The sequence below is a fragment of the Clupea harengus genome, chromosome 26 (genome assembly GCF_900700415.2).
Source record: "Clupea harengus chromosome 26, Ch_v2.0.2, whole genome shotgun sequence".
Lineage (NCBI taxonomy): Eukaryota > Metazoa > Chordata > Actinopteri > Clupeiformes > Clupeidae > Clupea > Clupea harengus.
This window is the reverse complement of record NC_045177.1, coordinates 7770682-7780681: the sequence shown is the minus strand read 5'-3', so window position 1 is coordinate 7780681 and position 10000 is coordinate 7770682.

The following is a 10000-nucleotide window of genomic DNA, read 5'->3' as shown; positions in this document are numbered from 1 at the left end:
TAGGCTAGGTTGTTGGGTATGAATACTTGCATGTGACAGAGAGAGATTTGGCCATTGTGAGAAGTTCCCAACCAACAGAGGGTATGCATTGATGTTACTTTCCCACTGGAATATGCCAGGACGAATTGTTACAGTTTGATTTAGATGTGTGTTTTGTTCCAGTTCAATTAGATGTGTGTTTAATTACAGTTCGATTAGATGTGTGTTTGTGTGTTTTGTTACAGTTCGATTAGATTTTTGTTTTGTTACAGTTCGATTAGATATGTGTTTAATTACGGTTCGATAAGATGTGTGTTTTGTTACAGTTCGATTAGATGTGTGTTTAATTACAGTTCGATTAGATGTGTGTTTTGTTCCAGTTCGATTAGATGTGTGTTTAATTACGGTTCGATTAGATGTGTGTTTAATTACAGTTCGATTAGATGTGTGTTTTGTTACAGTTCGATTAGATATGTGTTTAATTACAGTTCGATTAGATGTGTGTTTAATTACGGTTCGATTAGATGTGTGTCTTGTTACAGTTCTATTAGATGTGAGTTTAAATACAGTTCGATTAGATGTGTGTTTTGTGTTCCAGTTCGATTGGATGTGTGTTTTGTGTTTCCTCTGCCATTGAGTAGCTTAGTCCTCCTGCCACTCAGTGGGTGTATCTGCAGTGACTTACGCCTACTGAAACGTCACGTGTCCACCCTCATGCGGCACGAGGAATTTAACATATTTTCCTGTGGATTCATTTAAAAACAAAAATGGCAGGCTCCTCCTATGCTATCCTCCCCAGCCTTAGCCTCTCTGAGTCCAATTTAGTGATGTACTGTTCCTGACAGAGAGGAGAGGAGAGGAGAGCAAAGCAGAGAAGAGGAGAGCAGAGCAGAGGAGAGGAGAGGAGAGGAGAGGAGAGCAGAGCAGAGGAGAGCAGAGCAGAGGAGAGGAGAGGAGAGGAAAGGAGAGGAGAGGAGAGGAGAGCAGAGCAGAGGAGAGGAGAGGAGAGGAGAGGAGAGGAGAGGAGAGGAGAGGAGAGGAAAGGAAAGGAAAGGAAAGGAAAAGAAAGGAGAGGAGAGGAGAGGAGAGGAGAGCAGAGCAGAGGAGAGGAGAGGAGAAGAGAGGAGAAGAGAGGTGACCATTCTTTTCCCATCAGAAAGCCATTAACAGACCAACACCCATTTACAATGAACAATCCTCCTTTTCCACATATCAAAAGGTGAAGGTGTGGTATTTTTGGACCCATGGTTCCTCTCTGATATCAAGGGAACATTAAGTTTGTCAAAGCCCTTTTCGGAAATGAAGAATTCCTCTGCGTTCTGCGCGACGGATTGCATCCTTAATGGCCGTGCACTAACCAAATGAAATCCATAACTCTGAACAATGCTATTCTGCTTTGTTGCTTGACCACCAACGTTCAAGTGAAACTTGACTGTGAAAACAAATGTGTCCCAAGCACTCATAACTTTCAGCTATGATACATATTGGATTACAACTTTTTTGATCTTTTTAAAAAGGAAAGACAACAACAATTCTTTCTATTGTTTTATTTGATGTTTGTTACAACCACAAACCAATAGCATTTGTAATGGGACCAAAGGCATAATGAAATGCGTCTTGCATTGTATGATCCATGCAATAAAAATCTAATGTCATAATTATGTGACCATGACAAAGTGAGTGAGAGGGACAGAAATATTGCTCAAGGCCTCAAAAATGGCTTTTTTTTGTCACACGAAGGGATTTGTGTTACGAGGAAATCCTCAACAACAAAATAACAGTGCCTGTTCTGTCCGTCTGAAGTGGGCTGCCTAGCTGCTGTCAGTTTTCCCTTAAGGAAAAAAAAAAGCCAAAAGATTCCAAAAAAACATTAATTTTATCTACCAAAACAAATTGAGAAGTGATGATATACACTTTATGGTGGACTCACGTCAGGGTGGCTACAGCCTAATTCTTTTCCTCATAGACACGTAAACAAGCACACATAACCAGGAGAATGTGGTGAAAATGCATTTATTTATTTAAATATTTATTTATGGCATACTCCAATGAAAGCTTATGCTGCTATTGTCTTGCAAGGACTTGACGCCAGCCTTGGTTTACGTGTTTCACATCACCATTCCAAAGGCAAATGTTGAAAGCGTGACACAAACGGCTCTGAGAGGACAATAAGCTCCTTTATGGGAGCCGTCGCTAGTATATTTGTTGACATTTGTGCAGAGAGACTGGAGTCATCCGACAAGCAGCCATTTGATTAACTTTCCTCTCGAAGAGCTTCCTTTAAGGCCTTGCTTCCTTCCTCAACTGGATTCTCTGACTCTCTCTCTCTCTCTCTGGTTCTCTCTGGTTCTCTCTCGCTCTCTCTCTTGTATCACACAAACAGGCACGCACACATATACTCACACACATACATACATACTCACACACACACACACACACACACACACACACACACACACAGACACACACACACATACACACACACACACACACACACACACACACACACACACACACACACACACACACACACACACACACACACACACACACACACACACACACACACAAACACACACACACACACACACACACACCAACAACCTTGCACAAATACATGCACACACTCACAGACACAATATTCTGCTAAATAAATGTAATACTTTTCATGGGCATAACTATGAGATGGCACCACTGTAGCCACATTAATACACATCATAGCATTTAGCCCTTCAGCCCAAATAGCTGAGCTTGTACTGCATGACTTTTTAGGGGCTTTTATTCTTGCGGTCTGTGCAGTAGAATTACGTTCTTCTCAATCGCATTATGAGTTATAAACAGCACTCTGGTGTCCAGGTGTGAGAGAGACAGAAACCTTTTAGAAGAATCAGAATCAGAAGTGGCTTAATGGCTTACACTGTGTGCTTGCGTTCTAAACGGTCTTCGAAAAGTTTTTTTTTTTTTTTTTTTTTTTTTCAAACACCATCCCTGAGGAGCAGTCATCTGTTGCAGAGTTATTTCATACCAGTGCCAATACTTTCACACTTCTAGATAATTGATATAGTTCAATCTGCCATCTAAAATAGACTGACACTGTGATCAACAAGTGATCAACAGAACAAAAGATTCACAAAAAAGGCAGGAATGCCATCTTCATCAAGGTAAGGCATGGTCTGATATATAGTTAGTATAGCATAGTATAGTATAATAGCTTCAGATATACAGTATCTTCATCAGGTTAATGTATGACCTCTGTAATAACTGCAGATACAGGAAGAAGGAGTCTAAGGAGGAGGTCCTGAAAGCCAATTTAAGTGATCAGTTTTCATCCAGTTTTGTCACTAATGGGGCTAAAATAAAACCTCCCAAACGTGACTAACTCTGATTGGAGGTGGAGACACTCTGCTGCAGACCAGGGGTCTTACCCCATCTTCCATCTCCCCATAGGCCTGTGACCAGGGGTCTAACCCCATCTTCCATCTCCCCATAGGCCTGTGACCAGGAGTCTAACCCCATCTTCCATCTCCCCATAGGCCTGTGACCAGGAGTCTAACTCCATCTACCATCTCCCCATAGGCCTGTGACCAGGGGTCTTACCCCATCTTCCATCTCCCCATAGGCCTGTGACCAGGGGTCTAACCCCATCTACCATCTCCCCATAGGCCTGTGACCAGGAGTCTAACTCCATCTACCATCTCCCCATAGGCCTGTGACCAGGGGTCTTACCCCATCTTCCATCTCCCCATAGGCCTGTGACCAGGGGTCTAACCCCATCTTCCATCTCCCCATAGGCCTATGACCAGGAGTCTAACTCCATCTACCATCTCCCCATAGGCCTGTGACCAGGGGTCTAACCCCATCTACCATCTCCCCATTGGTCTGCAAACCAGGGAGGGGTCTAACTCCATCCTCCATCTCCCCATAGGCCTGTGACCAGGGGTCTAACCCCATCTACCATCTCCCCATTGGCCTGCAAACCAGGGAGGGGTCTAACTCCATCCTCCATCTCCCCATAGGCCTGTGACCAGGGGTCTAACTCCATCCTCCATCTCCCCATAGGCCTGTGACCAGGGAGGGGTCTAACTCCATCCTCCATCTCCCCATAGGCCTGTGACCAGGGAGGGGTCTAACTCCATCCTCCATCTCCCCATAGGCCTGTGCATCATCTCAGCAGTCCCCCCTCGGCCAGCACGAGACTCCTCCGGCTGCAGAACACCTGCGGTTCCAGACGAGTGCCTTCAGCTGCTTCGAGAAGGAGCTCTCAGCCAGGGCCGTCTATTTGAAGCCAGGGGATTTGCATGCGCCGCGTTTCAGAAAGGAAGAGGTAAGTAGGCAATGCGTAGTGCAATCCCACAGGGAATAGCCTTTTGTTCAATGCCAAATATACCACAGAATATTCTCTCTCTTCCTCTTTTTCTCTTTGTCTTCTCGCTCTCTATCTCTCTATCTATTCCTCTGAGTTTCTTTCAGCGAAATATCACTCTGTGGCGTCTGATGAGGAGTTCCACTGTGTGGATGTAGTGTAGTGTAGTGTAGTGTAGTGTAGTGTAGTGTACTGTACTGTACTGTACTGTACTGTACTGTACTGTGGTGGGCCTTAACAGTAGGCCAGCCCCTGACAACGGAACAGAGGCGCAATGTCATTACGATTATCCCTGAAATAGTCTCCCTAAAATTGACTGAATACAAATAATATAAAAAACACTGTGGACAGACCACTGGACAGACCACTAGACAGATCACTGGACAGACCACCTTGGACAGACCACTGGGACTGGTTGACTGTTCAGTGTGGTGGGATCTTTGGATCTTTGGACAAAAGCGCCTGCTAGATGACTAAATGGGATCGGCCCAAAAGCATCGGCTGTAATTATAGAAGCCGAGTGTTTCCGCTAGTCTCCCCTGGGCCAGGGTGAAATCCACGGGGATCGTTTTTTAATCAGGCAGCGCCTGATCGCCCATTGTCCTCCCCTCTCCAAGTGCTAGCTCCAGCAACACGAGACAAAGAGCACGCTGCGCGGGAGGTTAAACAGGTCCTGTTTAACTTAGAAACAGCCGGAAGACAATTTAGTGATTATGGGAGGACGGGAGAGACAAGAGATGATAAGTCATTTTTCTTCTACAGTTCTAATTATTTTGACATGGTGGACAATCTGTGCAACAGGCCCTTCTGCTGGAACATTTCAGTCTTTTTCAACTGGAAAGAACAAAAAATAAAAACATTCAAAACTGAGCCAAAGAATGTCAGGGCATGCAACAATGGATACGTGCAACAGCGCAGATCGTATTTTGTTATGCTTTGATAGCCCTTGACCTTCTAACATGTTTGGGTCTGTTTAGCTTAGCAAGTCCTCCTTTATTTGGAGGCTTGAACATGTGCGTCAGCCACCACATAGAACTTTACCAGCTCTTAAACATACAAATGAGCTCTTGCAGGAGCAGTCTGTTAAAACACTTTCAGCTGTTAAAAGACGACTTACAACATCCAGTTGTACGAGGTCTACATGCGCTCGCAGTTGCAGATCCTCTCTCCCCCTCTCGCTCTCTCGCTCTCTCCCTCTCTCTCTCTCTCTCTCTCGCTCACTCACACACACACACACACACTTAGAAAAAGGGCTCCATGCACACATTTCCTCAACATGGTGTAAACACTATTGTTGTGGGGACGATAGGGATCAGTGGTCCCTAATTGTTTGGGGCAATACTAGCAGTCCATTTTGTGGAGAAAGTGACAAACAATGCGCCGGGCCGACATCGGAGCGACGTGTCTACTGTCCGACAGATGTCGGCTGGCAAGTGTTTGTTTATTTTCCCCTCGTCTCTGGGAGCCGAAGGGAGCGTCCCAGGGCCCTGACCACTGGACAATACAGCGGGTGACATCAAACAGGCACCACCAGAGACCAGAGAATAAATACAGAGGACCATGAAAGGAAACAATGTCACAATAGTGTCATGGTATTCTCTCTGTTAAGACGCAGGCATGAATCTGAAAGTAAAAGCTCTGAAATAGATTATTCCGGGTCAGATATCTGTCCATCTGTCCGTCTGCACAGTGTTTCACACCGCACGAGCTAGGAGTAGATAATGGGACGTTTGTGTCTGCCTTATCAGAGGTTATGTGATTAAAGTTGTGAAAAACCGAGAAAGCAGAATATCACATAAGGGCTGTGCAGACATAGGCATGCTATAGAGGGTACGTCTCGTGTCCATAGGGTTAGCACAATGTAGGCCTGCTAACTCTGCCAGGCCATGAAGTCCTTCATGATTTGAGCATCTGAAACACAAAACCGTGCTACTTTTAGGCTCAAAAATAAAATAAAAAAATGTATGCTATGCATTATAATGTTGATAATACTCACGTATACCTTTCCAAGAAGTCCGATGAAATAACACCACTAGCTAATCTTGAAGCCTGCCTTAAAGATGTAAAGACTAAAAACATCGTGCTTCTGAGCTCAGACAAAACGTTTGGTTGTAGGCCCTAAAAACATTTGGCAGGCACACTATCTAGCCACCGATTTACACTTGATGGTCTCTGACCGACCTCCAACCCAAGTGTTCAGGATCTTGTAATGTGTAATCATCGATTAGGGCCTCTCTCTATTAACTCTCATATAAAACAGACCTCGAAAGCATCCTTCTTCCACCTACGTAATATTGCCAGGCAAGTCCTATCCTTCCCTGATGCAGAAAAGCCAATCCATGCATGTGTCCCTTCAAGACTTGACCTCTGCAATGCTTTACTATCTGGGTGAAGTAAGGACACACTAAAGAGCCTCCAGCTGATACTAAATGCAGCTGCTTGCACACTTGGTAGAAACCCATTTCTCCTGTACTTGCCTCTCTTCACTGGCTCCCTGTCAAAAGTACAACATACAAAGCCCTGAATTGGCCAGCTGTGGACTACCTTAGGGATCACACAAGTCCCATACTGCCCATCAACAACTCTTCGATCTCCATATGCAGGCCTTCTTGTGACTCCAAGAGTGTCAAAAGTAACAGCAGGAGGCAGAGCGTTTTGCTATTGAGCCCCCTTCCTTTGGAACAACCTCCCTTACTCTATCTGAGAAGTGGAAACCCTCTCTACTTTTAATTCTAACTCTAAAATGTTCTTCTTTGTTACTCCCCATAGTTGGGGACGGCGTGTGGAGGTCCAGCACTCATTAAAGGGCCTCTGGTGGAAAGGTCTGCCTTTGCTGTTGCCCCTCTGTGACTGGCCTGCAGTAGTTGGTTTAGTCAGCTCCTGACCATCCTCGTGGTGGTGTTGAACCAGCGTGCACCAACCCTTAGTTATGCTGCTATAGGTCTGGGCCTCCAAGGACCTCTCATGTGTCATACTGCACTCCTCCAAGGACCTCTCATGTGTCATACTGCACTCCTCCAAGGACCTCTCATGTGTCATACTGCACTCCTCCAAGGACCTCTCATGTGTCATACTGCACTCCTCCAAGGACCTCTCATGTGTCATACTGCACTCCTCCTGCCTCCGTTCTCTGCCATCTCTCTGATGTCTGGCCACTGTAACGTCGTTCTTAGTCTTGTATCTCTTCTCTCTCTCAACAGTAAGACCATGGCTTGCTACGCTGATATTAAAAAGGAGTTTCTCCTTGCCACCATTGCCTTGTGCTTGCTTTAGGGGGTTTAGGCCTTGGGCTCTGTAAAGCGCTTTGAGACAACATCTATTGTTAATGGCAGTATATAAATCAAAAAAATTGAATTGAAACCATTATGCATTATAAACACACATGCCATGCATACCTTATCATAGACCTTGTAGTGACCTGCCTAAGATACATGGCAGTCCCATACATGTCAAAAGCCCATCCCTCATTATACAGATGTATATATTGTGCAGTTGAAAGGGCTAGGAGGAGGGCCCAGAAAGTGACTGCTATTTGTGAAGTGCTAGATAAAAAAGGGGGAAACATCCAAGGCAATATTTGCGTCCTGAACAGCATAATCTGCCGGTGGACCCCGAATATCAGCCTCTCCGTATGAAGTGCAGCCAACGTGGACAATAAAGGAAATCAAGACAAGCGCGGACGAGCTGTAGAGTGCCTCCGCATCCAACATCGCCCTTTCCTCTGATCCGCTCGCCTTCGCAGAAGAAAAAATAACAGCTAACGTGTGTCTGTTGCGGAGCCCTCCGTTCCCAGGATGCACCTGGTGGGGACAGGGCGGATGTTGGGGACAGCTGCTTCCTGTCCACACTTCCTGCCTGGCAAAAAAACGCGGCTCGGGTGGACGGGGGTTGGAGTTGGTAGAGGATGAGGTGGGGTGGGCTGGGGTGAATTGGGGAAGAGGGGAGGAGAGTGTGTGTGTGTGTGTGTGTGTGTGTGTGTGTGTGTGTGTGTGTGTGTGTGTGTGTGTGTGTGTGTGTGTGTGTGTGTGTGTGTGTGTGTGCGCGCGAGTGTGTGTGTGTGTGTGTGTGTGTGAGAGCTGGGGTTTGCTGGCGAGGCTGATGACCCGTTTCAAACAGGATGCGCCTGCCACGGTCGCAGGTGTGAGCGCACGAACGCTCGTGATTCATAACTCATTTCTTAATACGCCGCGCGGAGGGCCCCGATGTTTCCGATTGGCTGCGCAACGGCGCTGAGAAAGGAGGGAGGGCCAAGAAGATCGGGGGGGATCTGGAGTGTGCGTCTCTCTCACCTCCGGCCTTGAACGCCATTGTCTGAAGTACAGAGGGCTTGGAGGCCGGCAGTAAGAGCGTGACCCAACAGCTGTTGGAAAGGCACCAGAGAGACCAAACGGGCCTTGGGGAAATTTGGAGCAATGGAAAAGATCTGAACATCTTTTTTCCCTCAGGAGAAACTTTAGCAGTAGGCCTCTGTCTTCTGCAGATATTGCCTTTTACAGATACCAGATCCACTGGCTGCTTTGATATGAAATGTTACAACACTGCATAAGGCAGACTAACCAAAGAGAGTTTGATGTCGCCCATTGTTGCCTTTCTGTGGTCAAGGCCAGAGGTACTGTGTACTGTGGAGTTCTGATCTACCATTAAATCTGGGTGGCTGTATAGGAACAGGAAGCAGCCTAGGTTCTTTGGTTCTGTTTGCATGAGTCGTCTCCATAGCGACCATCACTTCCTGCTCCCCCCGAGACCCCTGTCCTGAGCTGTGTGACGCGCTGGCCTTTTCTTTTTTTTTTTTTACGAGCCCTGGTGGGTTTTTAAAATTGCACCACTCATGCACTTCCCGCACAGTTGTGCCAAAAGAACAGCTCAGACTCTGAGACATTTCCCAGCGTTAGCAGAGAGGACAATAGCCAGCGGTGCGTGGGGGGGGGGGGAGGGCCGGGTGAGCAGTTCTGATGAGCTCCAAGGGTCAGGATGACACGGCAGCCCCCTCCCCCCCACACCACCACCACCACCACCAACCCCCCACTCATATTCCAAACACTCAGCAAGGCCCCCATGCTACGAAACCGTGCTCAGATAACAGCGGAGGGGGGGTGGCGATGGCGGTCATGTTGGCGAGCTCCGTCCCAGTGACATAGGAAATCGAGCGTCGCTCCCGCGCGCATCGTCCTTCCGCTATTATGTTTTCCACTCTCACTCTCACTCTGTCGTTTGTTTAGCACACGCTCGCTCACTTTTTCCAGGCGCCCCCGTGTTCCGTCCCCGGGGCCGGGGTGTGAGGAGACTCTTGTGTGGGACAAACACTCGTCTCGGTCTCTCTCACACTCCGAATGCTGCTCAGCAGCTGGGCGTCGTAATGTCAGAGTGATGAAAACTTATGGGGTGATGCCAGTGGTGAGACATCATCCAGAATGTGTCTGGGGAGGGGGGAAACGAAATGCTGCATCTGACAATGTTGTAATTAAATACTCCACCACTGGGTGGTGAAAACGGGCAGATGGAGATGAGTAAATGAAAGACTGTAGGATTTCACCACCTCGTGTGTCTTCTATTTGTGTTCTAATCAAGTCACTGAGTTCCCCCATAGTGCATCCAGATGGATGGGACTCAAGCCTTTGCTTAGACGTCTAAGCAGTCATTAGACCATAACCAGGATAA